This window comes from Hyperolius riggenbachi, chromosome 4, assembly GCF_040937935.1.
Source record: "Hyperolius riggenbachi isolate aHypRig1 chromosome 4, aHypRig1.pri, whole genome shotgun sequence".
NCBI classification, from domain to species: domain Eukaryota; kingdom Metazoa; phylum Chordata; class Amphibia; order Anura; family Hyperoliidae; genus Hyperolius; species Hyperolius riggenbachi.
Genome location: NC_090649.1, coordinates 362,441,241 through 362,464,746, shown reverse-complemented (window position 1 = coordinate 362,464,746; position 23,506 = coordinate 362,441,241). Strand labels below are relative to the sequence as shown.

The following is a 23,506-nucleotide window of genomic DNA, read 5'->3' as shown; positions in this document are numbered from 1 at the left end:
ACAACACCAGCCTGCTCCCTTACATATCCCTGTTGATCCAGAGGAAGGCGAAAAACCCTTACAAGGCATGGTCCAATTAGCCCCAAAAGGTAAAAAATTCCTTCCCGACTCCAGATGGCAATCAGACACATCACTGCGCATTACCTAGTAATTGTCGCCATGGATGTCTTTCAACGAAAGGAAAGCATCTAAGCCCCCTTTAAATGCAGGTATAGAATTTGCCATAACTACTTCCTGTGGCAACGCATTCCACATCTTAATCACTCTTACTGTGAAGAACCCTTTCCTAAATAAATGGCTAAACCATTTTTCCTCCATGCGCAGATCATGTCCTCTAGTCCTTTGAGAAGGCCTAGGGACAAAAAGTTATTCCGCCAAGCTTTTATATTGTCCTCTGATGTATTTATACATGTTAATTAGAGCCCCTCTAAGGCGTCTTTTCTCTAGACTAAATAAACCCAGTTTATCTAACCTTTCTTGGTAAGTGAGACCTTCCATCCCAGGTATCAATTTTTGTTGCTCGTCTCTGCACCTACTCTAAAACTGCTATATCTTTCCTGTAATGTGGTGCCCAGAACTGAATTCCATATTACAGATGTGGCCTTACTAGAAAGTCAAACAGGGGCAATACCATGCTAGCATCTTGAGTTTTTATTTCCCTTTTAGTGAATCCCAAAATTTTATTAGCTTTAGCTGCAGCGGCTTGGCATTGAATACAATTATTTAACTTGTTGTCGATGAGTACTCCTAAGTCCTTCCCCAAGTTTGATGTTCTGAGTTCAGGTTCACTTTAGTGATTCACCTCTCCCTGCTTCATGCCTTTAGATTATAAGCACACAAGGGCAGGGCTCTCTCACCCTTTTGTGTCTTGGAATTTGTTACACTTGTATTCATATTACTGTAATTTTGTCACTGTAATTACCAATTCTGTATTTTGTGTAGAGCTGTACAGAGGCGCCAGTAGGATAAAAGTCACTAAAACGTTTAAAACGTTCGGGATGCGGTGGTGGACCAGCCAACCCAAAACAGACACGGGTACTGTTGATTCAAGTAATAAATAATTTATTTATATACTCCAAAGACAAGTTGCAACGCGTTTCACGGGCAAAATCCCGCTTCCTCAGGCAATAAACAACAGGAGTGATACACAGCACGGAGTCCAAAATACGCTTGGCACCTCTGTAATTCTGTATTTTGTACCAACTCTCTATTTTGTATATTGGTGTAAACCATTGTCTATATTATTTTATACTCCATGTTTGTTTCTTACTTTGTACAGCACCACACTGTATAAATCAGAATAATAATAATGTCTGTCTCAGCCTTTAAAATATTACCAGCACTAACCAATAAGAGATCACTCAGTAGGAAGAATGTTACTGCACTGCAAAAGTGCTGTAAATGCAATATGAACTCATTTTATAAAAATGGAGTCTAAATTGGGCACAGCTGCAATGTGCAGGCATTAAAGTGGTCGTTTCTGGCTTTGCTTGATAGGCTCCATGCTGTTTCTGATAAGAAAAAAACTTTTTTTTCCATAATTAACATCAGATTTAATATAGCATCAGATACTTTTAAAAAGCAATTAAACGGATTGCTTAAAGAGAATCTGTACTCTAAAATTCTTACAATAAAAAGCATACCATTCTATTCATTATGTTCTCCTGGGCCCCTCTGTGCTGTTTCTACCACTCCCTGCTGCAATCCTGGCTTGTAATTGCCAGTTTTAGGCAGTGTTTACAAACAAAAGACATGGCTGCTAACCAGAGTGTGATAGGCTCAGAGGAGAGCTTGGAGAGGGTGTGTAAAGCTTCTGCCTATCAAAAGCAGTGCTGCACATTCCACACATTCCAGCCTGAGCCCGAGAGAGGAAAGAAGATAAGATTTATTACAGAGACAGTGCAACTAGAAAAGGCTGCAGTAATCCAGACCACATTAGAACAGGTATAAGAACTTACAGGAAAGAAGAAATAAGGCTCAACATTTTGTTACAGAGTCTCTTTAAAAGTGAACCTAAAGTGAAAATACACTTGTGAGATAATAACTGTATGTTTAGTACTCAGAGCTGGATAATCAACCACCCAACATAGGCAGGTGCTTAGGGCCTAGTGGGTGTCAAGGGGCCCACCTGCCACCTTCGTTGACCTCTTCCCACTTCAGCTTACCAAAATGACCACTAGGAGGGGCCCAAATCTACTACCTTGCCTAGGGCCCGTTACATCTTAATCCATCTCTGGTAGTACGGATAATACATAGAACAGTATTTTCAGTTTATTGCTTTTTTTTTTTTTAAGATTGCATCAGACTGACAGTTTTTGTTTAGAATCTACACTGCCTTTTAAGCTAAATGATCATTTGCACTTTCTTGCAGTAAAACCTTAACTTTCTTCTCACTGACAAATAGCAGGCTTTAACTTTTATTCACTTTTTTTAGGAAATTGGGCTGAAATTGACAAGATGTTCAATAAACTCTTTGGCATAGCTAACAATTCAAGTTGTTCTATTTTAAACTCTTGTACTTGAAAACAGAAAGGGACTTCGGATAAGTTGTTAGTAGGGTTAGTACTATATGTGAATATCATGTCATGTCACTTCAGGTAAGCTTCAGGGCCCGTTTCCAATAGCCACCGTGCGCGGCTGCGAGACTAGCGGTGGCACTTCCGGGTCTGTGGGTACACAGACAAATCCCAGAAGCCGTGTCATGCACGGCTATGGGATTCGCTGCCTCCCGCACGAAAACTGAGGGCAATGCCAGCCAAATCGCTAGAGCAAGCGATTCGGCCGGCGGCACCATTTTTTCCTATGGCAGAGTTTCCCCCGAGCAATTTGCCTGCGGGGAAACTCTGCGGATTCGGCACAGTTTTCGCGCTAGTGGAAACGGCCCTTCACCACTTCAGGACCACAGTGCTAAACCCTCCTAAAGACCAGGCTATTTGTTTCAAAATAGGCCACTGCAGCTTTAAGGCCAAGCTGCAGGGCCGCACAACACAGCACACTAGTGATTCCCCCCGCCCCCTCTTCTCCCCATCAACAGAGCTCTCTGTTGGTGGGGTCTGATCCCATCCCCACCGCCGGCCACGGTCTAGGGTCAATGAGGCTCTTTATCTCTCTCTAGGCCCTAGGCATCTGCCTAGCATTCCTTGCCAATGATCCAGCTCTGCTCCCCCACCATGCATTGTGACCTCTCATTCCTCCAATATCAGTAGTGACCTTTCCCTTCTCCAGCCCCGCGGTGACCTCTCCCTCCCCCAGTATGCACAGTGACTTCTTCCTCCTGCACCCGCACTGACATCTCCCTCCCCAGCACCCATACTGACCTCTCCCTCCCCTAGCAGCACCCCTCCCATTCCCAACAGCATCCACAGGGACCTACCACTCTGCAGCAGCACCTACAGTGACCTCTCTGGTTCCCATCACCTACAGTTAACATTCCCTCCTCCAGCTGCACCCATAGTGACCTCTCCCTCCCGCTGCACCCATAGTGACCTCTCACTCCCTCTGCACCCACATTGACCTCTCCCTCCACCTGCAACCCATAGCCAGCTCCCAGGTAGAGGAAGATGGGAAACCGAGAGCACAATATAGTGTAGTATTTAATGCAGTTGCATGGATAATATATAAAAGCAACAAGGGTTATACTCACAAAATTGGGTTACCACACAGGCAACCACTGATAGTGCAGGTGGGGAGACTCCACTCAGGTTAAGAAGTCGCTCTCTGTAGATAGGAAAAATATGGGGATACACCCCTCCAGCCTCCACCAGGGGTGGACTAGACTGAATGCAAGTTTTTGTAACAGAGGCGCCAAATAGGATTAAATCATCTAAAATCCATTTAAAAGGTGGACATTTAGGTGGTCTTACCTCCCTTGTAGACAAACAGACGGAAAACAGTTATTTTCCCAAAAAATAACATTTTAATAAGTACCCATTACAGGTATTGCACTAAGTAATCACGCTCATGTGGCATATAGTAGTTTCATTTGCACCCAGCCTCCACTTGGCACCCTGTACCCTCTCCTAGCACTCACATGATATCTAGTACATGCACCCAGAACCCACATGGCATTGAGTACTTGCACTCAACACCTACATGACACCCAATACCCACCCATTGCCAGCACCCACATTACATCCTGTATCCACACCCAGAACCTACATGGCAATAAGCATCTGCACTCAGCACCCGCATGACAGCTAACACGCCCATAACCAGCACCCACATAGCACCTAGTCTTACATAGCACATAGTTTCCCCCAAATGGGATTTAGTACCCCCATACCTAGAAATTAGCTCCCATATGACACCCTGCAGCCAGTATCCACCTATGGCAGCAATCACATGGCACCAAATCACCTTCATGGCCCAAGACCAGTACCAAACTGTGGTCTATACCTGCATGGCACCCAGTACTTAGCCATTATGCACCTAATACCAATCCATGGCCTACACCCAGATACCACCCAATACCCACCCATGGTGCACACCTAAAACTCAAATAGCACTTACTATCTTCATGTCCTACCCACATCACCTACATGCACCCAGTACACACTCTTCTTGGTCTGTACCTTGCACTCACATGGCAACCCTGTACCAACTAGCGCTCACATGGCACCCACTACTGTTTAGCACCATCTGCTGCTCAGTCAGCAACCAATACTGCTTAGCACTGACTGCAAATTAAAACCCAATACTACTTACCATCTACTACAATTTAGTATAAACTACACCTTGGTACCCACTGTAACTTGACACAAATTGTACTTTGGCACCTCAACACCCACTGCAACTTAGCACAAACTGGACCTTTACATCTTAACACCCACTGCACCTCAGTATTACTGCAACTTTGCACCTACTAAGGCTTCCTCTTTGTCTGAAAAAAGCCTTGGTGCTGATCAAGAGGGACAGAGGTTACAGTCATGATAGGCCAGGGCCTAGATCAGGCACCACTGTGTCCACTCTAATAGGGGGCACCTATCATTGCTGATTTGAGGGTGGTAGAGCAAATCTGCTCTCTTGGGGGTTGAGAGTTATACTGCTATCAAGGGGGGGAGGGGTGTTGCTGCCTTATACTGCTTTCTGGGGACGGAGAATTACATTCAGAATTTATTGGTGCCCCTTTGTAAAATTTGATCCCCCCCCAATTGAGGGTCCTCTGCACAGCTCTGACGGCAGTATACTAAAAAGGGCATTTGTTGCAATATGACATACATCTAAACTGAGTATTTAATTTATAGCAACCTGAATGACTGACACTGTAAGCTTGGTTTTGTCATTGCAGATTTGTGCTATGAAGAAATTAGGATTTTGCAATGAACACACAGGTAATAATGTAAGAACAAGGCTGGGAACACTGTCCAGAACTACACAACATAAGAGATAAGTATGTGTCAATACAGAGATACAAAAACAACTCAAATCAGTGTGAGAATTTAAGTCAGAGTTTATACAACACAATGGGAGACAGTACCAGATCTTCCTTTCTGCCAGTTTTTATAATTGCTTCTATCCTAAAATCATTCAGCCTTGACCGTCTATGTCCTGCTCTCAGTGATTCAGTCCTAGGCTGACTTCATCCTAGTATGTACATTAACTTCAGCTCACATTACAGTTTCAACAAGTTTATTTTACACAGACCATTTACATAGGCTTACAGCAAACCTGTCTAGTTGTAATGTATTCAAACTTTATGACAGGGCTGAGTATGATAAAAGAGGAGCCTTCAGTTAATCTCTTTTTAACCTTAACCACAATCCTGTTTTTTTGTTTTAAACTAAATTTGTGTGCATCCCTACCTTATCCAATAATGTGTTCTGCGATCTCCTTTACTTTGAGACTCAACTAACTCCACTCTGTTGGTAGACTGCCTTGTTCTTCTTGACCACAGTGCTGAAACACTGCTCTAATTCTGCTCTCATCCTTGAGCCACACCACCCATTCCACAGTGAAATATTTGAGGCCCACTGAAATGGAGGTGGCTGGCCTGCCCACCACAAGGGAGAGGCTGATTGGTGCATGCACCAGGAACCTTCACGGACATGATTAAAGCTACATACCCACCAGAAGACCACGAAAGATGGATCGGGGAAATAAGTGGCAAGTGGCGACGAACGATCCGACAAATGATCATTCTCCGATCCATCTTCTGCAATTGTGAATGTGGTTACAAATGATGGGTGCGAATGCATCGTTGGACGATCACAGTAATTATTGCAGGGGTCAATGGCCATCATTCCGACAATGCACGATTGAATCAGTCATGGCGGTCTCTCAAAGCGAACAATTATCGTGTGCAATAGTCTGTCTTTGAACATTCTTTAACAAACTTAAACAATGTTGTGCGATATCGCAAAAAATTGTTCAGCGTGAAAAATCTGCGTAAAAAATGTTTGGTGAATATGAGCCTTAATGTAGTCTTCTTGACACCTGAAACAGCCCTTCTCCAAAAGCCAGCAAAGACCCAAACAGAAGTACTACTAGCTTGGTGTGATTATTGGAACCTCTTGATGTATGTCTGGTGGTGAAAGGAAGAAGTTAGAAAAAATGTAGATAGACATTAATACTTGACAACAATGAGCCATTTCACGATGCATTGTCAGCATACAGATGACTATGTGAGCTTAATGTTACCTACTTCATTGAAATCTATCAATATGAAATATATCACACTGAGTCACAGCATAGAGCTGATTTCAGGACATATCCTGAAGCAGCTCAGTTCAGCAACAGATAAGGAAAAACAAGGGTCTTTCAAAGGCTTATATTAACATATACGGTACATCTTTTATATCTATAATCCCCATGTTCACTTCTTATGTTGTACAGTGCCACAGAATATGTTGGCGCTTTATAAATCAATAATAATAATATAATCGATATAAGTGAAATACAATTATTAAAAGCAGTTTAAAAATAGAAAATTCAATCACTGCAGAGGCCTGAATTGCTTATTTAGCTCTGGTGGTGGTAAATAGCCCAATTGTATATTTTAATTTTAAACACAGTAAAAGTTATATTTTAGGTACTATATTACCTCCTGAGAAGGGTTAATAGGGGTTTGTTTGAGATCCCAGTGTTTTGCTATAATTACAGAATCCCTACTTGATTAGCTTGAAGTGTTTTGAACTTGGGAAATCCCAAGAATAGCGATCAGAGTGTGTAATTATAGGTAGGTGAGTGGTAAGAGCGTCGGGAGAAGTGGCGCGCAAACAAGTGGTTGAAGGAAGGTCAGAGCAGGTGCCGCTTAACTAATTCGCCACTTATGGGTTTTTTCCCCTTATGAACCAGAGCAATTTTCACATTTCAGGACTTCTCCCTATCATTTGCCAATAACTTTATCACTACTTATATCAACAAAATGATCTATATCTTGTTTTTTTGACACCAATTAGGCCTTCTTTGGGTGGTACCTTTTGCTAAGAAATGGAAAAATTAATTATATTTTTAAAATAGTATATGCTACTGTAATTAAAAGTCACGTATTTTATTGGCAGATTTGTCCTGGTTATTACACCGTTACAAACTTTAAGATTTTTTTTTAAAGAGACTCTGTAACGAAAAAAGTCCCCATGGGGGGGGGTACTCACCTCGGTAGAGGGAAGCCTCTGGATCCTATCGAGCCTTCCCCTGTCCTCCTGTGTCCCACGGAGGTCTTGGTGCAGCCCACAGAAAGAAATATTTACTTTTTCTGGCTCCAGCGGGAGTGCTGTTGCGGCTCAGTAGAGCGGACTAACAGAGATCGGCTATTTCCGCCTATCTCCGAGCGGAGAGCCGATACTGGGCCTGCGCTGGAGCTGGAAAGGTAAATATTTACATTTCCGCCATTCGGGAAGCTTTATCGCTGCTGCCGTAGGACACAGAACGACGGGGGAAGCCTCGATAGGATCTGGAGGCTTCCCCCACCTGTGGCGAGTACCCCCCAGGGGAACTTTTTTTAGTTAAATATTTTCTTTAAATTTCACTTTTATTTTTTATAAAAGTGCATTATTTTGGTTACTAAATATGGGTAGGGAGGTAAGGGGTTAATTAATGGGGTATTTTATGTATTTTCATCTATTGGGATTATGTAAGTGTACTTTTACTATTTGGCCACAAACACACACACACACACACACTTCATTCCACCTTTTTACTGAGTACTGCATACGCTTTACAGAAAGTAACACGGGTAATGCTTTACTTTTCTCATTGACCATCAGCACAGATGATGGTCATTGAGACCATCATGGGAGGGGTGCTGCTGGAGGAGGGAGAGGGGAGAGGTCGGTTTGGGTGCTGGGGAGGGAGAGGGGAGGGAGAGGTCAGTATGGGTGCAGGAGTCACTGTGCATGCTGGGGGAGGGAGAGGTCCCCGTGGGTGCTGGGGAAGGGAAAGGTCACTATTGATGTTCTCTCCCACAGCACCCACTTCAGAGATGGGCTTTCGAGCAATTCCGGGTAGCAAGCTACTTGGAATTGAAATGCTAATGCCCTGCTGATTACATCATAGGTGAACTGTTGGCAGCATTCCATGACTCACTATCTAGCTTCCTCCTTCTGGCTTGAAGGAGGAAGTGCGGTACTGGGCACAGTTTGCCTATGATGCGAGTGAAGCGCAGACGATTGTGAAGACTTCTAGGTAAGTTAACACCCTGTAGCCTGTGGTCACAACTGTGTAATCAGTGGGGCATTAGCATTTCAATTCCGAGTAGCTTTCTACTCGGAATTACTTGAAAGCCCATCCCTGCCCACAGTGTCTTCCCCTTCTTCCAGCACCCACACTAACCTCCACCTTCCCCAGCACCCACAGTGATCTCTCCCTTCCCCAGCACCCACATTGACTCTTACGTCCCCCAGAACCCACAGTCACCTCTCCCTCCCCTAGCAAGACTTCTACATTCACAGCAGCACCCACAGTGACCTCCTACCCCCTGAACCCCCACACTCACATCCGGCCTCCATATGGTACTTGCATCAAACAGCCACATGACAGCTAGTACCTACACCCCTTCCCCCTATAGCTGGCACCCAGTGCTTGCACCCACATGGCACAGCACCTGCACCCAGCCCTGACACAGCACCCAGTACTTACACCTACACACAGTCTCCACATGGCACCCACATAACCAGTACCTACACGTGAAGTACCTCCACCCAGCACCCACGTATCATCTGCAGTAGTTTCAACTCCACCAAGCTTCCACTTGGGGCCCAGTACCCACACCAAGCACCTGCAATCAACACCCACATGATACTTGATACCCACACATAGTCAGAACCCACATGCCACCCTGGGCCATATGCAATTTACTTTTTCCCCCACCCACCCACATGACAACCAATACCCCCACTAGCCAGCACCCATCATCCATATGGCATCCTGTACTCACTCCCAGTACCCACTTGGCACCCAGTATGTGCAACTAGGACCCACATGACACTGTATACCTCTCATAATCAATACTCACACCCACATGGCACAGTACTCACACGGCACCACGTTCCCAAGCCATTATATGCACCTAGTAGCCTTCCATGGCCAGTAGTGGTGCTCGGATACCCCTTTTTATTATTCGAGTTTGGTCGAATTCGAATAGTAAATTATTCGAATTCAGTCAAATATTCGAGTCGAATATTTTTTACTATTCGATTCGACCTCGGACTTCGAGCTCACTATTCGAGTCGGTATTCAAGCTCATTATTCGAGCTGACTATTCGAATTGGCCTTAAATAGCTTCCAACACTTGTTTTGAGGGTGAATGATGCAAGAAACATCTTTTTTTCCAAGTAACAACAGCAAGTGATTATGTGGGGATGTTCCTTTAAAAAAAAAAAAGGTGGAAAGAGAAGTTGTGTCCAGAATTTTGTTCAGTACTGTATATACTTCTTCTTCTTCTTTTTTATCTTCTATATCTTCTTCTTCTATATCTTCTTCTTCTATATCTTCTTCTTCTATATCTTCTTCTTCTATATCTTCTTCTTCTTCTTCTATATTGTCTTCTTCTTCTTCTTCTTCTTCTTCTTCATCATCATTTTCTTCTTCATCATCATCTTCTTCTTCATCTTCATCTTCTTCATCATCATCTTCTTCTTCTTCATCTTCTTCATCTTCTTCTTCTTCATCATCTTCTTCTTCATCTTCTTTTTCTTCTTCATCTTCTTCTTCATCTTCTTCTTCTTCATCTTCTTTTTCTTCTTCTTCATCTTCATCATCTTCATCTTCTTCATCTTCTTCTTCTTCATCTTCTTCTTCTTCTTCTTCTTCTTCATCTTCTTCTTCTTCTTCTTCTTCTTCATCTTCTTCTTCTTCTTCTTCATCTTCATCTTCTTCATCTTCATCTTCTTCATCTTCTTCATCTTCTTCATCTTCTTCATCTTCTTCATCTTCTTCTTCTTCATCTTCATCTTCTTCATCTTCATTTTCTTCATCTTCTTCTTCTTCATCATCTTCTTCTTCATCATCATCTTCTTCTTCTTCTCCTTCTGCTTCTTCTTCTTCTTCTCCTCCTTCTTCTTCTTCTTTTTCTTCTCCTTTTTCTATATCATCTTCTTCTTCTTCACTTATTTATCTTTTATATTTTTTTTTAAAGAAATGCAGCTATTTTTGAGCGTAATAAATAGCTGGTAGCGCACGCATGTTGGAAGCGCCATTGTATGTGCTACCTGGCAGTGGAAACACACAGACAGCAGGAGGTAAATTCAGCAGCAGCAGCAGCAGGAGGAGGAGGATGATTGTGTGGCAGCAGGCAGTCAATGAGGCAGGCAGCGAGACATAATAGGCTGTGTGGTACCTAGCGGTGGTACCAGGCCGTAAATACACAGCATGAGGTTCCAGACAGCGGTCGTGAAGCCCACATCATGTCCAATACACAACTGGGACAACACAGTTTTCAACCCGGACACCTCTAAAAATAATATCACACAGTATTAATAAAAAGTATATATTTTTTTTTGTTTTTTTAAAGAAATGCAGCTATTTTTGAGCGTAACAAATAGCTGGTGGCGCACGCATGTTGGAAGCGCCATTGTATGTGCTCCCTGGCAGTGGAAACACACAGACAGCAGGAGGTAAATTCAGCAGCAGGAGGAGGAGGATGAGTGTGTGGCAGCAGGCAGTCAATGAGGCAGGCAGCGTGACATAATAGCCCTGGTACCTAGCGGTGATACCAGGGCTGTAAATAAACACAGCAGGCAGGAGGTCCCAGACAGCGGTCGTGCAGCCCACATCGTGTCCAATACACAACTGGGACAACAAAGTTTTCAACCCGGGCACCTCAGAAAAATTAAACCTTTTTTTTAATGGTTTTTTGGTTTTGTTTGTAAAACAAATTACACAGATATATAGCTATTGTTTGACGTAATAGCTGGTGGCAGAGTGGCAGCAGAAGGTAAATCTGTGTACCCTGGCATTGGGAAACACAGACAGACAGCAGCAGCAGCAGGAGGAATGGAGGAGTAATTATGTGAGGAGCTATTGTTTGACGTAATAGCTGGTGGCAGAGTGGCAGCAGAAGGTAATTCTGTGTACCCTGGCAGTGGGAACACAGACAGACAGCAGCAGCAGCAGGAGGAATGGAGGAGTAGTGTGAGTGTGGCAGCAGGCAGGCAGCGTGACATAATAGCCCTGGTACCTAGCGGTGATACCAGGGCGTAAATAAACACAACAGGAGGTCCCAGACAGTGGTCGTGCAGCCCACATTGTGTCCAATACACAACTGGGACAACACAGTTTTCAACCCGGGCACCTCAGAAAAATCAAACCTTTTTTTTTTTTTAATGGTTTTGTAGTTTTGGTTTTACAACCAATTACACAGATATAGCTATTTTTTGACGTAATAGCTGGTGGCAGAGTGGCAGCAGAAGGTAAATCTGTGTACCCTGACAGTGGGAAACACAGACAGACAGCAGAAGGGCAGTACACAGCAGCCCACTGTAGGTGTAAAATGTGTGGCTGCAGGCGACGTAATAGTCAAAGTGAACTAGGCTGGCTTAGTGAGCAGGAGCCAGGAGGTGGTAAAGGGTGGTAAGGCACATTAACGATGGTTCTTCAGTTCATGTCCCCCTCTCGCCGACAACAGGGGCCAGGAACTCGCCTTCCACCCACGCCTGGTTCATCTTGAGAAACGTCAGTCTGTCCACAGACTTGTGAGACAGACGTGAGCGTTTCTCGGTGACCACGCCTCCAGCTGCACTGAAGAAGCGCTCGGACAGCACGCTGGAAGGGGGACAGGACAGCACTTCCAGGGCGTACTGCGCCAGCTCGCTCCAGATCTCCAGGCGCTTGACCCAATACTCCATGGGATCAACAGGGGCATCGCTGTCAAGCCCGCTGTAGGACCCCATGTAGTCAGCCACCATTCGGGTCAGGCGCTGGCTGTCAGTGGTGCTCAGCAGAGCTTGAATATTCGAGTAGCTCGAATATTCGAGCTCTTTTTCAGCTATTCGAGCTGCAGCTATTCGAATGGGCTATTCGAGTAAACGCGAATAGCCCATTCACTATTCGAGCAAACGGCGCTATTCGAGCTCGAATAGCGTCATAGCCCAGATTGATGTCCTTAAAGCCAATCAGAGGGCTCCCAGGCCCTCTGACGGCAGCCAATCACAGAGGGGAACCCTGGCCAGCCCCTACCCTATAAATAGCGGCCGCCATGTTCCGTTTCTCCGTCCTTGCCTGAGACTTGCATAGAGAGAGAGTTGCTCCTTTGTGCTTTGGCTTAGCAAGAGCTTTATTGTGGTCATTTACCTAGCGTTTTTGCTCACATACACCTCCTATACACACCTATATTGTTGTTAGTTAGATAGACATTGTATTTTAGTTAGTAGCTTTTGTGTTACATAGAGACAGGCCAGCTGCTGCAGGCTTACAGCTTTAGGCCTCAGGGCCTGCCTGTGTGGGCAGCTGTCCTCCTGTCCTCTGTTAGTTTATTTCTCATTAGTATTAGACAGTATTAGACAGTATTAGATAGTATTAGACAGTATTTCTGCTGTCCCTTTACTACTTAGTGATTGTATTTTGTATTGTAGTTGCGCGTGCATGCACTCACTGTCTGTAGTGTACACACACTCTATTTCCTTGTGATTACTACTGATTATTGTAACTGCTGCTAGTTGTACTTCCTGACTGTTACTACTTACTTACTGTACTAGGGACACTCACTCACTCTCTGTTCATAGGCCAGCTCCTGCGCGTGTTTGCGCGTGCGTGCACTCACTGTCTGTAGTGTACACACACTCTATTTCCTTGTGATTACTACTGATTATTGTAACTGCTGCTAGTTGTACTTCCTGACTGTTACTACTTACTTACTGTACTAGGGACACTCACTCACTCTCTGTTCATAGGCCAGCTCCTGCGCGTGTTTGCGCGTGCGTGCACTCACTGTCTGTAGTGTACACACACTCTATTTCCTTGTGATTACTACTGATTACTGTAACTGCTGCTAGTTGTACTTCCTGACTGTTACTACTTACTTACTGTACTAGGGACACTCACTCACTCTCTGTTCATAGGCCAGCTCCTGCGCGTGTTTGCGCGTGCGTGCACTCACTGTCTGTAGTGTACACACACTCTATTTCCTTGTGATTACTACTGATTATTGTAACTGCTGCTAGTTGTACTTCCTGACTGTTACTACTTACTTACTGTACTAGGGACACTCACTAACTCTCTGTTCATAGGCCAGCTCCTGCGCGTGTTTGCGCGTGCGTGCACTCACTGTCTGTAGTGTACACACACTCTATTTCCTTGTGATTACTACTGATTATTGTAACTGCTGCTAGTTGTACTTCCTGACTGTTACTACTTACTTACTGTACTAGGGACACTCACTCACTCTCTGTTCATAGGCCAGCTCCTGCGCGTGTTTGCGCGTGCGTGCACTCACTGTCTGTAGTGTACACACACTCTATTTCCTTGTGATTACTACTGATTATTGTAACTGCTAGTTGTACTTCCTGACTGTTACTACTTACTTACTGTACTAGGGAGTCGGGACACTCACTCAGTCACCTCACCCACCAACCCACTCCATTAAAGTACCCCACTTTTCTCCCGCCCTTTTCAAAAACTTTTGTGTTTACGCCCAAAACATCTAAGATGTCTGGAAGTGGCAGCCAGCGCGGTTTGGGCAAGGGGAAGGGCAGCAAGGGAATCAGGAGGAGAGGGAGCAGCATTGTGGCAAGCCGCGGGCGCGGCCGCGCCACCATGCACAGTTCCGCAGCAGCAGCGTCAGTGGCTAACATTCCTCCCATAGCCACTGACCGTGGACGCCTTGGGCGCCGCCCAGCAGGAGCATCTGCAACTCACGCTGCAGAGACACAGCAGCAGCAGCGTGTAGCACCTGCTCCGATTTTCCTCCAGCCGGGTCGGAAACGTCCCATTGAGGAAAAGGATGCAGACACTGTGGTGCAACTGATGACGGAGGATGAGCAGCCCGCCATCAGCTCTGCATAAGAGGCCTCCACCCTCACCACCACCACCACCCCTGTTCGCAGCAGCCGCCCAGCAGGGCCTGGGGAGGAGGCCAGTTCACCGTCACAAGTTGGCGACCTGTCACTCAGCAGTATTTTTACCCCAGGCACCATCAGGGTATTGTCTGCTGCTGTTGGCGATTTGGAGGAGGAGATGCTGATGGGCACTTTGGGGGATGAGGGATTGCACAGCAAGACTGTGGCGACAGTCAAGCAGCCCATCCATGCATCAGGAGAGGAGTTTGGGGGGTCATCATCCCAGCAGGACATGTTTCAGGAGGGGGAGGATGATGATGACACGGCGACAGACAGAGACTGGGTGCCACCACCTCCAGGGGATGTCGTCCTCAGCAGCTCTGAGGAGGAGGAGGAGGATGCGCTTGTGGGCCTTGCAAGGAGGCGCATCATTGCAAGCATTGGCAGCAGTAGGCAGGTCCCACAGCCTGCTGGTGTCTCAGGCTCAGCAGCAGCAGCAGCAGCATCTGCCAGTACCACCACCAGCCGCACCCAAGCCCCCCCCCCCCCCCCAACCACCACAGGGAGACAGGCAGCAGCGGTTCCATGCCGTAGGGGGTTGTTTTTGTCACCAATCTGGCGTTTTTTCACCATGCCCACAGTGTACAGCAAGTACGCCACTTGCAACCACTGTCAGCGGAAGTTGAGCAGAGGTGCAGACCCCTTAAAGTTCAGCACCAGCTCGCTCATCAACCACCTTGCTGCGAAACATTTCCACCAGCATGAGGAGTTCCAGAGGCTGAAGGAATCTGGTGCTGGCAGTGGCACCACACCCATCACTGCACAGCCTTCAGCAGCAGCAGCAGCAGCAGCAGCAGCGACAGCAGCCACCCACCCTCCTGCTCCTCCAGCAGCACCAGCAGGAGTGCGGAAAGGCACTGCTCCTCCCCCCTCTGCAACTCCTGCCGCCGACACTGAGGCCTGTTCTGGCAGCCAGTCTTCAGTGGCCTCCTCTGCTGTGTCTGCTGATTCCTGTACCAGCAAAAGGCCACGCCAGAGCCTTTTGAGCGAGTCCTTCCAGGGGGTGGTTAGGGCTCTGCCTCCCAGCAGCCGTCGCGTGCGGCAGCTGAACGGCTTGCTGGCACGGGCCATGTGCTCCCAACTCCTGCCGTACACGCTCGTGCAGGAGGGAAGCGACATGCGTGCGCTGCTTGCTTGTGCAGCCCCAGACTGGCAGCTCCCCAGCAGACACTTCTTCGCCCGCAAGGCCATTCCTGCACTGCACCGCTTTGTGATGACCAATGTGGAGCGAGGGCTGGAGCACGCGGTTGGTGAAAGGGTCCACGTCACCATGGACTCCTGGAGCAGCCTCTTCGGGACAGGCCGCTACCTGTCCTTCACTGTCCACTGGGTCAGCTTGGTGGAAGGGGGTGAGGATGGGAGAGCAGCAGCGGGCACAGCAGCAGCAGCAACACAGTGGGTGGTGCCACCCCGCAGGGTCAGGGGAACTGCAGCAGGTTCCTCCGATCCTCTGCCATCCTCCGGCACACCTGGCCAAACCCCCCGCCTCAGCAGCAGCGTGAAGGCCCGCCACTGCCAAGCGCTGCTGCACTTGGTCAGCCTTGGGAAGACCAAGCTGACGGCAACCCATGTGTTGGCCAAACTCCAGGAGCAGGAGAGGATTTGGCTGACCCCCAGAGGCCTCAAAGTCGGAGAGGTGGTGGCCGACAATGGGGCCAATCTGGTTGCCGCAATAGACAGGGGAAACCTGACCCATATCCCCTGTCTTGCCCACGTGCTGAACCTGGTGGTGCAAAAGTTCTTGCGCACCTACCAGGGGATGGGCGAACTGCTGGAAAACGGCAAGGAACGTTGTGCGTCACTTCCGGCGCTCGGCTGCAGCCTGTGCGAGCCTGGAAGACGTGCAAAAGGAGCTGGAGCTGCCACGCCATCGGCTGATCCTTGACGTTCCGACTCGCTGGAACTCCACCCTGGCGATGTTGGAGCGTCTGGTTGAACAGAAGCACGCTGTCAACCAGTACCTTGCCCTGGCCACTGTTTCCGCCGCTCGGAGAAGGGACAAGACCAGCAACATCCCGTCCATCGTCCCCGATGATGACTGGAGGCACATGCAGCAGGTGTGCTTAGTGCTGGCTCCCTTTCTGCAGGCCACTAACATGGTGAGCAGGGACCATGCTATGGTCTGCGAGTGGGTGCCCCTGGTTTGTCTGCTGAACAGGGCCCTCGATGCTTTGCTGGAACAGGGAGCGGCAGCCTTGGACCAGCAGGAGCGGCAAGCAGCTGCACAGTCCACCTCTGAGGGGGAGGAGGAGGAGGACTTGGTGGAGGTCCCTGACCTTGCTGCTGATGAGGGGGATTAGCACAGCGCAGCTGAGTTGGTGCGGGGGTGGAGAGAGGATGAGGCGGCAGAGGAGGAGGATGAGGAGGACAGCACTGCCGTCGATGTGCCAGCAGACGTGGCCCGCCTCTTCCCAATGGCAGCGCACATGCTGGCGTGCCTGCGCAAGGACCCCAGGGTGATCCAGATGAAGCAGAGGGAGGACATCTGGATCAGCATGATGTTGGACCCACGCCTCAAGGGGAAGTTGAGCCAGTTCCTGCCGCCTGCAGGAGGAGACCCAGCGCAACAAATAAGGAGCTTGCAGCAGGCCCTTGTTGAGCGCTTGGAGGAAGCCTTCCCCCAGCCTTCCACCCCCACTGTCCAGCCAGCACAGAGGCAGCAGCAGGTGCCTGCATCCAGCAGCAAGCGCCCCACAGACCTGCTGTCTCTCAGCAACGAGCTCTACAGGACTGTAGAGGCTCCGGCAGCAGTGACTAGAGAGGAGGTGCATGCAGCAGCATCCTCCTCCGGTCACAGCCAGCGCCTGACCCGAATGGTGGCTGACTACATGGGGACCTACAGCGGGCTTGACAGCGATGCCCCTGTTGATCCCATGGAGTATTGGGTCAAGCGCCTGGAGATCTGAAGCGAGCTGGCGCAGTACGCCCTGGAAGTGCTGTCCTGCCCCCCTTCCAGCGTGCTGTCCGAGCGCTGCTTCAGTGCAGCTGGTGGCGTGGTCACTGAGAAACGCTCACGTCTGTCTCACAAGTCTGTGGACAGACTGACGTTTCTCAAGATGAACCAGGCGTGGGTGGAAGGCGAGTTCCTGGCCCCTGTTGTCGGCGAGAGGGGGACATGAACTGGCTAAGAACCATCGTTAATGTGCCTTACCACCCTTTACCACCTCCTGGCTCCTGCTCACTAAGCCAGCCTGGTTCAGTTTGACTATTACGTCGCCTGCAGCCACACATTTTACACCTACAGTGGGCTGCTGTGTACTGCCCTTCTGCTGTCGGTCTGTGTTTCCCACTGCCAGGGTACACAGAATTACATTCTGCTGCCACTCTGCCACCAGCTATTACGTCAAACAATAGCTATATATCTGTGTAATTGGTTGTACAAACAAAACCAAAAAGCCATTAAAAAAAAAAAAAGGTTTAATTTTTCTGAGGTGCCCAGGTTGAAAACTGTGTTGTCCCAGTTGTGTATTGGACACGATGTGGGCTGCACGACCGCTGTCTGGGACCTCCTGCCTGCTGTGTTTATTTACAGCCCTGTTATCACCGCTAGGTACCAGGGCTATTATGTCACACTGCCTGCTTGCTGCCACACTCACACTACTCCTCCATTCCTCCTGCTGCTGCTGTCTGTCTGTGTTTCCCACTGCCAGGGTACACAGAATTACCTTCTGCTGCCACACTGCCACCAGCTATTACGTCAAACAATAGCTGCTCACATTACTCCTCCATTCCTCCTGCTGCTGCTGCTGTCGGTCTGTGTTTCCCACTGCCAGGGTACACAGAATTACCTTCTGCTGCCACACTGCCACCAGCTATTACGTCAAACAATAGCTGCTCACATTACTCCTCCATTCCTCCTGCTGCTGCTGCTGTCGGTCTGTGTTTTCCACTGCCAGGGTACACAGAATTACATTCTGCTGCCACTCTGCCACCAGCTATTACGTCAAACAATAGCTATATATCTGTGTAATTGGTTGTACAAACAAAACCAAAAAACCATTAAAAAAAAAAAAAGGTTTAATTTTTCTGAGGTGCCCGGGTTGAAAACTGTGTTGTCCCAGTTGTGTATTGGACACGATGTGGGCTGCACGACCGCTGTCTGGGACCTCCTGCCTGCTGTGTTTATTTACAGCCCTGTTATCACCGCTAGGTACCAGGGCTATTATGTCACGCTGCCTGCCTGCTGCCACACTCACACTACTCCTCCATTCCTCCTGCTGCTGCTGTCTGTCTGTGTTTCCCACTGCCAGGGTACACAGAATTACCTTCTGCTGCCACCAGCTATTACGTCAAACAATAGCTGCTCACATTACTCCTCCATTCCTCCTGCTGCTGCTGCTGTCGGTCTGTGTTTCCCACTGCCAGGGTACACAGAATTACATTCTGCTGCCACTCTGCCACCAGCTATTACGTCAAACAATAGCTATATATCTGTGTAATTTGTTTTACAAACAAAACCAAAAAACCATTAAAAAAAAGGTTTAATTTTTCTGAGGTGCCCGGGTTGAAAACTGTGTTGTCCCAGTTGTGTATTGGACACGATGTGGGCTGCACGACCGCTGTCTGGGACCTCCTGCCTGCTGTGTTTATTTACAGCCCTGTTATCACCGCTAGGTACCAGGGCTATTATGTCACGCTGCCTGCCTCATTGACTGCCTGCTGCCACACACTCATCCTCCTCCTCCTGCTGCTGAATTTACCTCCTGCTGTCTGTGTGTTTCCACTGCCAGGGAGCACATACAATGGCGCTTCCAACATGCGTGCGCCACCAGCTATTTGTTACGCTCAAAAATAGCTGCATTTCTTTAAAAAAAAATTGAAAAGAGAAATAAGTGAAGAAGAAGACGATATAGAAGAAGATGAAGAAGAAGAAAATGAAGAAGAAGATGAAGAAGAAGAAGAAGAAGAAGAAGAAGAAGAAGAAGAAGAAGAAGAAGAAGAAGAAGAAGAAGAAGAAGAAGAAGAAGACGAAGAAGAAGAAGAAGACGAAGACGAAGACGAAGATGAAGATGAAGAAGAAGAAGATGAAGAAGATGAAGAAGAAGAAGATGAAGAAGAAGATGAAGAAGAAGAAGAAGATGAAGAAGAAGAAGAAGAAGACAATATAGAAGAATAAGAAGATATAGAAGAAGATATAGAAGAAGATAGAAGATGAAGAAGAAGAAGAAGAAGAAGAAGTATATACAGTACTGAACAAAATTCTGGACACAACTTCTTTTCACCTTTTTTTTTTAAAGGAACATCTCCACATAATCACTTGCTGTTGTTACTTGGAAAAAAAGATGTTTCTTGCATCATTCACCCTTAAAACAAGTGTTGGAAGCTATTTAAGGCCAATTCGAATAGTCAGCTCGAATAATGAGCTCGAATACCGACTCGAATAGTGAGCTCGAAGTCCGAGGTCGAATCGAATAGTAAAAATTATTCGACTCGAATATACGACTGACCTCGAATAATTTACTATTCGAATTCGACCAAACTCGAATTTTAAAAAGGGGTATTTGAGCACCACTACTGGCTGTGACCGGCGGAGGATGCTGCTGCATGCACCTCCTCTCTAGTCACTGCTGCCGGAGCCTCTACAGTCCTGTAGAGCTCGTTGCTGAGAGACAGCAGGTCTGTGGGGCGCTTGCTGCTGGATGCAGGCACCTGCTGCTGCCTCTGTGCTGGCTGGACAGTGGGGGTGGAAGGCTTCCTCCAAGCGCTCAACAAGGGCCTGCTGCAAGCTCCTTATTTGTTGCGCTGGGTCTCCTCCTGCAGGCGGCAGGAACTGGCTCAACTTCCCCTTAAGGCGTGGGTCCAACATCATGCTGATCCAGATGTCCTCCCTCTGCTTCATCTGGATCACCCTGGGGTCCTTGCGCAGGCACGTCAGCATGTGCGCTGCCATTGGGAAGAGGCGGGCCATGTGTGCTGGCACATCGGCGGCAGTGCTGTCCTCATCCTCCTCCTCCTCCTCTCCCTCCTCAGCCTCATCCTCTCTCCACCCCCGCACCAACTCAGCTGCGCTGTGCTGATCCCCCTCATCAGCAGCAAGGTCAGGGACCTTCACCAAGTCCTCCTCCTCCTCCCCCTCAGAGGTGGACTGTGCAGCTGCTTGCCGCTCCTGCTGGTCCAAGGCTGCCGCTCCCTGTTCCAGCAAAGCATCGAGGGCCCTGTTCAGCAGACAAACCAGGGGCACCCACTCGCAGACCATAGCATGGTCCCTGCTCACCATGTTAGTGGCCTGCAGAAAGGGAGCCAGCACTAAGCACACCTGCTGCATGTGCCTCCAGTCATCATCGGGGACGATGGACGGGATGTTGCTGGTCTTGTCCCTTCTCTGAGCGGCGGAAACAGTGGCCAGGGCAAGGTACTGGTTGACAGCGTGCTTCTGTTCAACCAGACGCTCCAACATCGCCAGGGTGGAGTTCCAGCGAGTCGGAACGTCAAGGATCAGCCGATGGCGTGGCAGCTCCAGCTCCTTTTGCACGTCTTCCAGGCTCGCACAGGCTGCAGCCGAGTGCCGGAAGTGACACACAACGTTCCTTGCCGTTTCCAGCAGTTCGCCCATCCCCTGGTAGGTGCGCAAGAACTTCTGCACCACCAGGTTCAGCACGTGGGCAAGACAGGGGATGTGGGTCAGGTTTCCCCTGTCTATTGCGGCAACCAGATTGGCCCCATTGTCGGCCACCACCTCTCCGACTCTGAGGCCTCTGGGGGTCAGCCAAATCCTCTCCTGCTCCTGGAGTTTGGCCAACACATGGGTTGCCGTCAGCTTGGTCTTCCCAAGGCTGACCAAGTGCAGCAGCGCTTGGCAGTGGCGGGCCTTCACGCTGCTGCTGAGGCGGGGGGTTTGGCCAGGTGTGCCGGAGGATGGCAGAGGATCGGAGGAACCTGCTGCAGTTCCCCTGACCCTGCGGGGTGGCACCACCCACTGTGTTGCTGCTGCTGCTGTGCCCGCTGCTGCTCTCCCATCCTCACCCCCTTCCACCAAGCTGACCCAGTGGACAGTGAAGGACAGGTAGCGGCCTGTCCCGAAGAGGCTGCTCCAGGAGTCCATGGTGACGTGGACCCTTTCACCAACCGCGTGCTCCAGCCCTCGCTCCACATTGGCCATCACAAAGCGGTGCAGTGCAGGAATGGCCTTGCGGGCGAAGAAGTGTCTGCTGGGGAGCTGCCAGTCTGGGGCTGCACAAGCAAGCAGCGCACGCATGTCGCTTCCCTCCTGCACGAGCGTGTATGGCAGGAGTTGGGAGCACATGGCCCGTGCCAGCAAGCCGTTCAGCTGCCGCACGCGACGGCTGCTGGGAGGCAGAGCCCTAACCACCCCCTGGAAGGACTCGCTCAAAAGGCTCTGGCGTGGCCTTTTGCTGGCACGGGAATCAGCAGACACAGCAGAGGAGGCCACTGAAGACTGGCTGCCAGAACAGGCCTCAGTGTCGGCGGCAGGAGTTGCAGAGGGGGGAGGAGCAGTGCGTTTCCGCACTCCTGCTGGTGCTGCTGGAGGAGCAGGAGGGCGGGTGGCTGCTGTCGCTGCTGCTGCTGCTGCTGAAGGCTGTGCAGTGATGGGTGTGGTGCCACTGCCAGCACCAGATGCCTTCAGCCTCTGGAACTCCTCATGCTGGTGGAAATGTTTCGCAGCAAGGTGGTTGATGAGCGAGCTGGTGTTGAACTTTAAGGGGTCTGCACCTCTGCTCAACTTCCGCTGACAGTGGTTGCAAGTGGCGTACTTGCTGTCCACAGTGGGCATGGTGAAAAAGCGCCAGATTGGTGACAAAAACAACCCCCTACGGCATGGAACCGCTGCTGCCTGTCTCCCTGTGGTGGTTGGGGGGGGGGCTTGGGTGCGGCTGGTGGTGGTACTGGCAGATGCTGCTGCTGCTGCTGCTGAGCCTGAGACACCAGCAGGCTGTGGGACCTGCCTACTGCTGCCAATGCTTGCAATGATGCGCCTCCTTGCAAGGCCCACAAGCGCATCCTCCTCCTCAGAGCTGCTGATGACGACATCCCCTGGAGCTGGTGGCACCCAGTCTCTGTCTGTCACCGTGTCATCATCATCCTCCCCCTCCTGAAACATGTCCTGCTGGGATGATGACCCCCCAAACTCCTCTCCTGATGCATGGATGGGCTGCTTGACTGTCGCCACAGTCTTGCTGTCCAATCCCTCATCCCCCAAAGTGCCCATCAGCATCTCCTCCTCCAAATCGCCAACAACAGCAGACAATTGACGCATCATGCCTGGGGTCAAAAGAGTGCTGAGTGACAGGTCGGCGACTGACGGTGAACTGGCCTCCTCCCCAGGCCCTGCTGGGCGGCTGCTGCGAACAGGGGTGGTGGTGGTGGTGGTGAGGGTGGAGGCCTCGGATGCAGAGCTGATGGCAGGCTGCTCATCCTCCATCATCAGTTGCACCACAGTGTCTGCATCCTTTTCCTCAATGGGACATTTCCGACCCGGCTGGAGGAAAATCGGAGCAGGTGCTACACGCTGCTGCTGCTGTGTCTCTGCAGCGTGAGTTGCAGATGCTCCTGCTGGGCGGCGCCCAAGGCGTCCACGGCCAGTGGCTATAGGAGGAATGTTAGCCACTGACGCTGCTGCTGCGGAACTGTGCATGGTGGCGCGGCCGCGGCTTGCCACAATGCTGCTCCCTCTCCTCCTGATTCCCTTGCTGCCCTTCCCCTTGCCCAAACCGCGCTGGCTGCCACTTCCAGACATCTTAGATGTTTTGGGCGTAAACACAAAAGTTTTTTAAAAGGGCGGGTGAAAAGTGGGGTACTTTAATGGAGTGGGTTGTTGGGTGAGGTGACACTAATCACTAAGTGATTAGATCGCTAAGTGATTATTACAGTACAAATACAAAATACAAAAATCGGTAATCAGTAAGTGTGAACAGTGAACAGTGAGTGTGTCCCCTAGTACACTAACTAGAAAATACACTAATCAGTAGTAATCACAAGGAAATAGAGTGTGTGTACACTACAGACAGTGAGTGCACGCACGCGCAAACACACGCAGGAGCTAGCCTATGAACAGTGAC

The 23,506-nt window shown here is 49.1% G+C and overlaps 1 protein-coding gene across 1 annotated transcript in view; it reads left to right on the top strand.

The window, feature by feature from the left end:
• The first annotated feature begins 975 nt into the window (after positions 1-975).
• VIT (vitrin) overlaps positions 976-23,506 on the top strand; it is a 437,052-nt gene continuing 414,521 nt past the window's right edge. The window contains exon 1 of the mRNA XM_068231965.1: positions 976-1,035. The gene's annotated coding sequence lies outside the window, so the exon portion shown is untranslated. The remainder of the gene's footprint in view (positions 1,036-23,506) is intronic.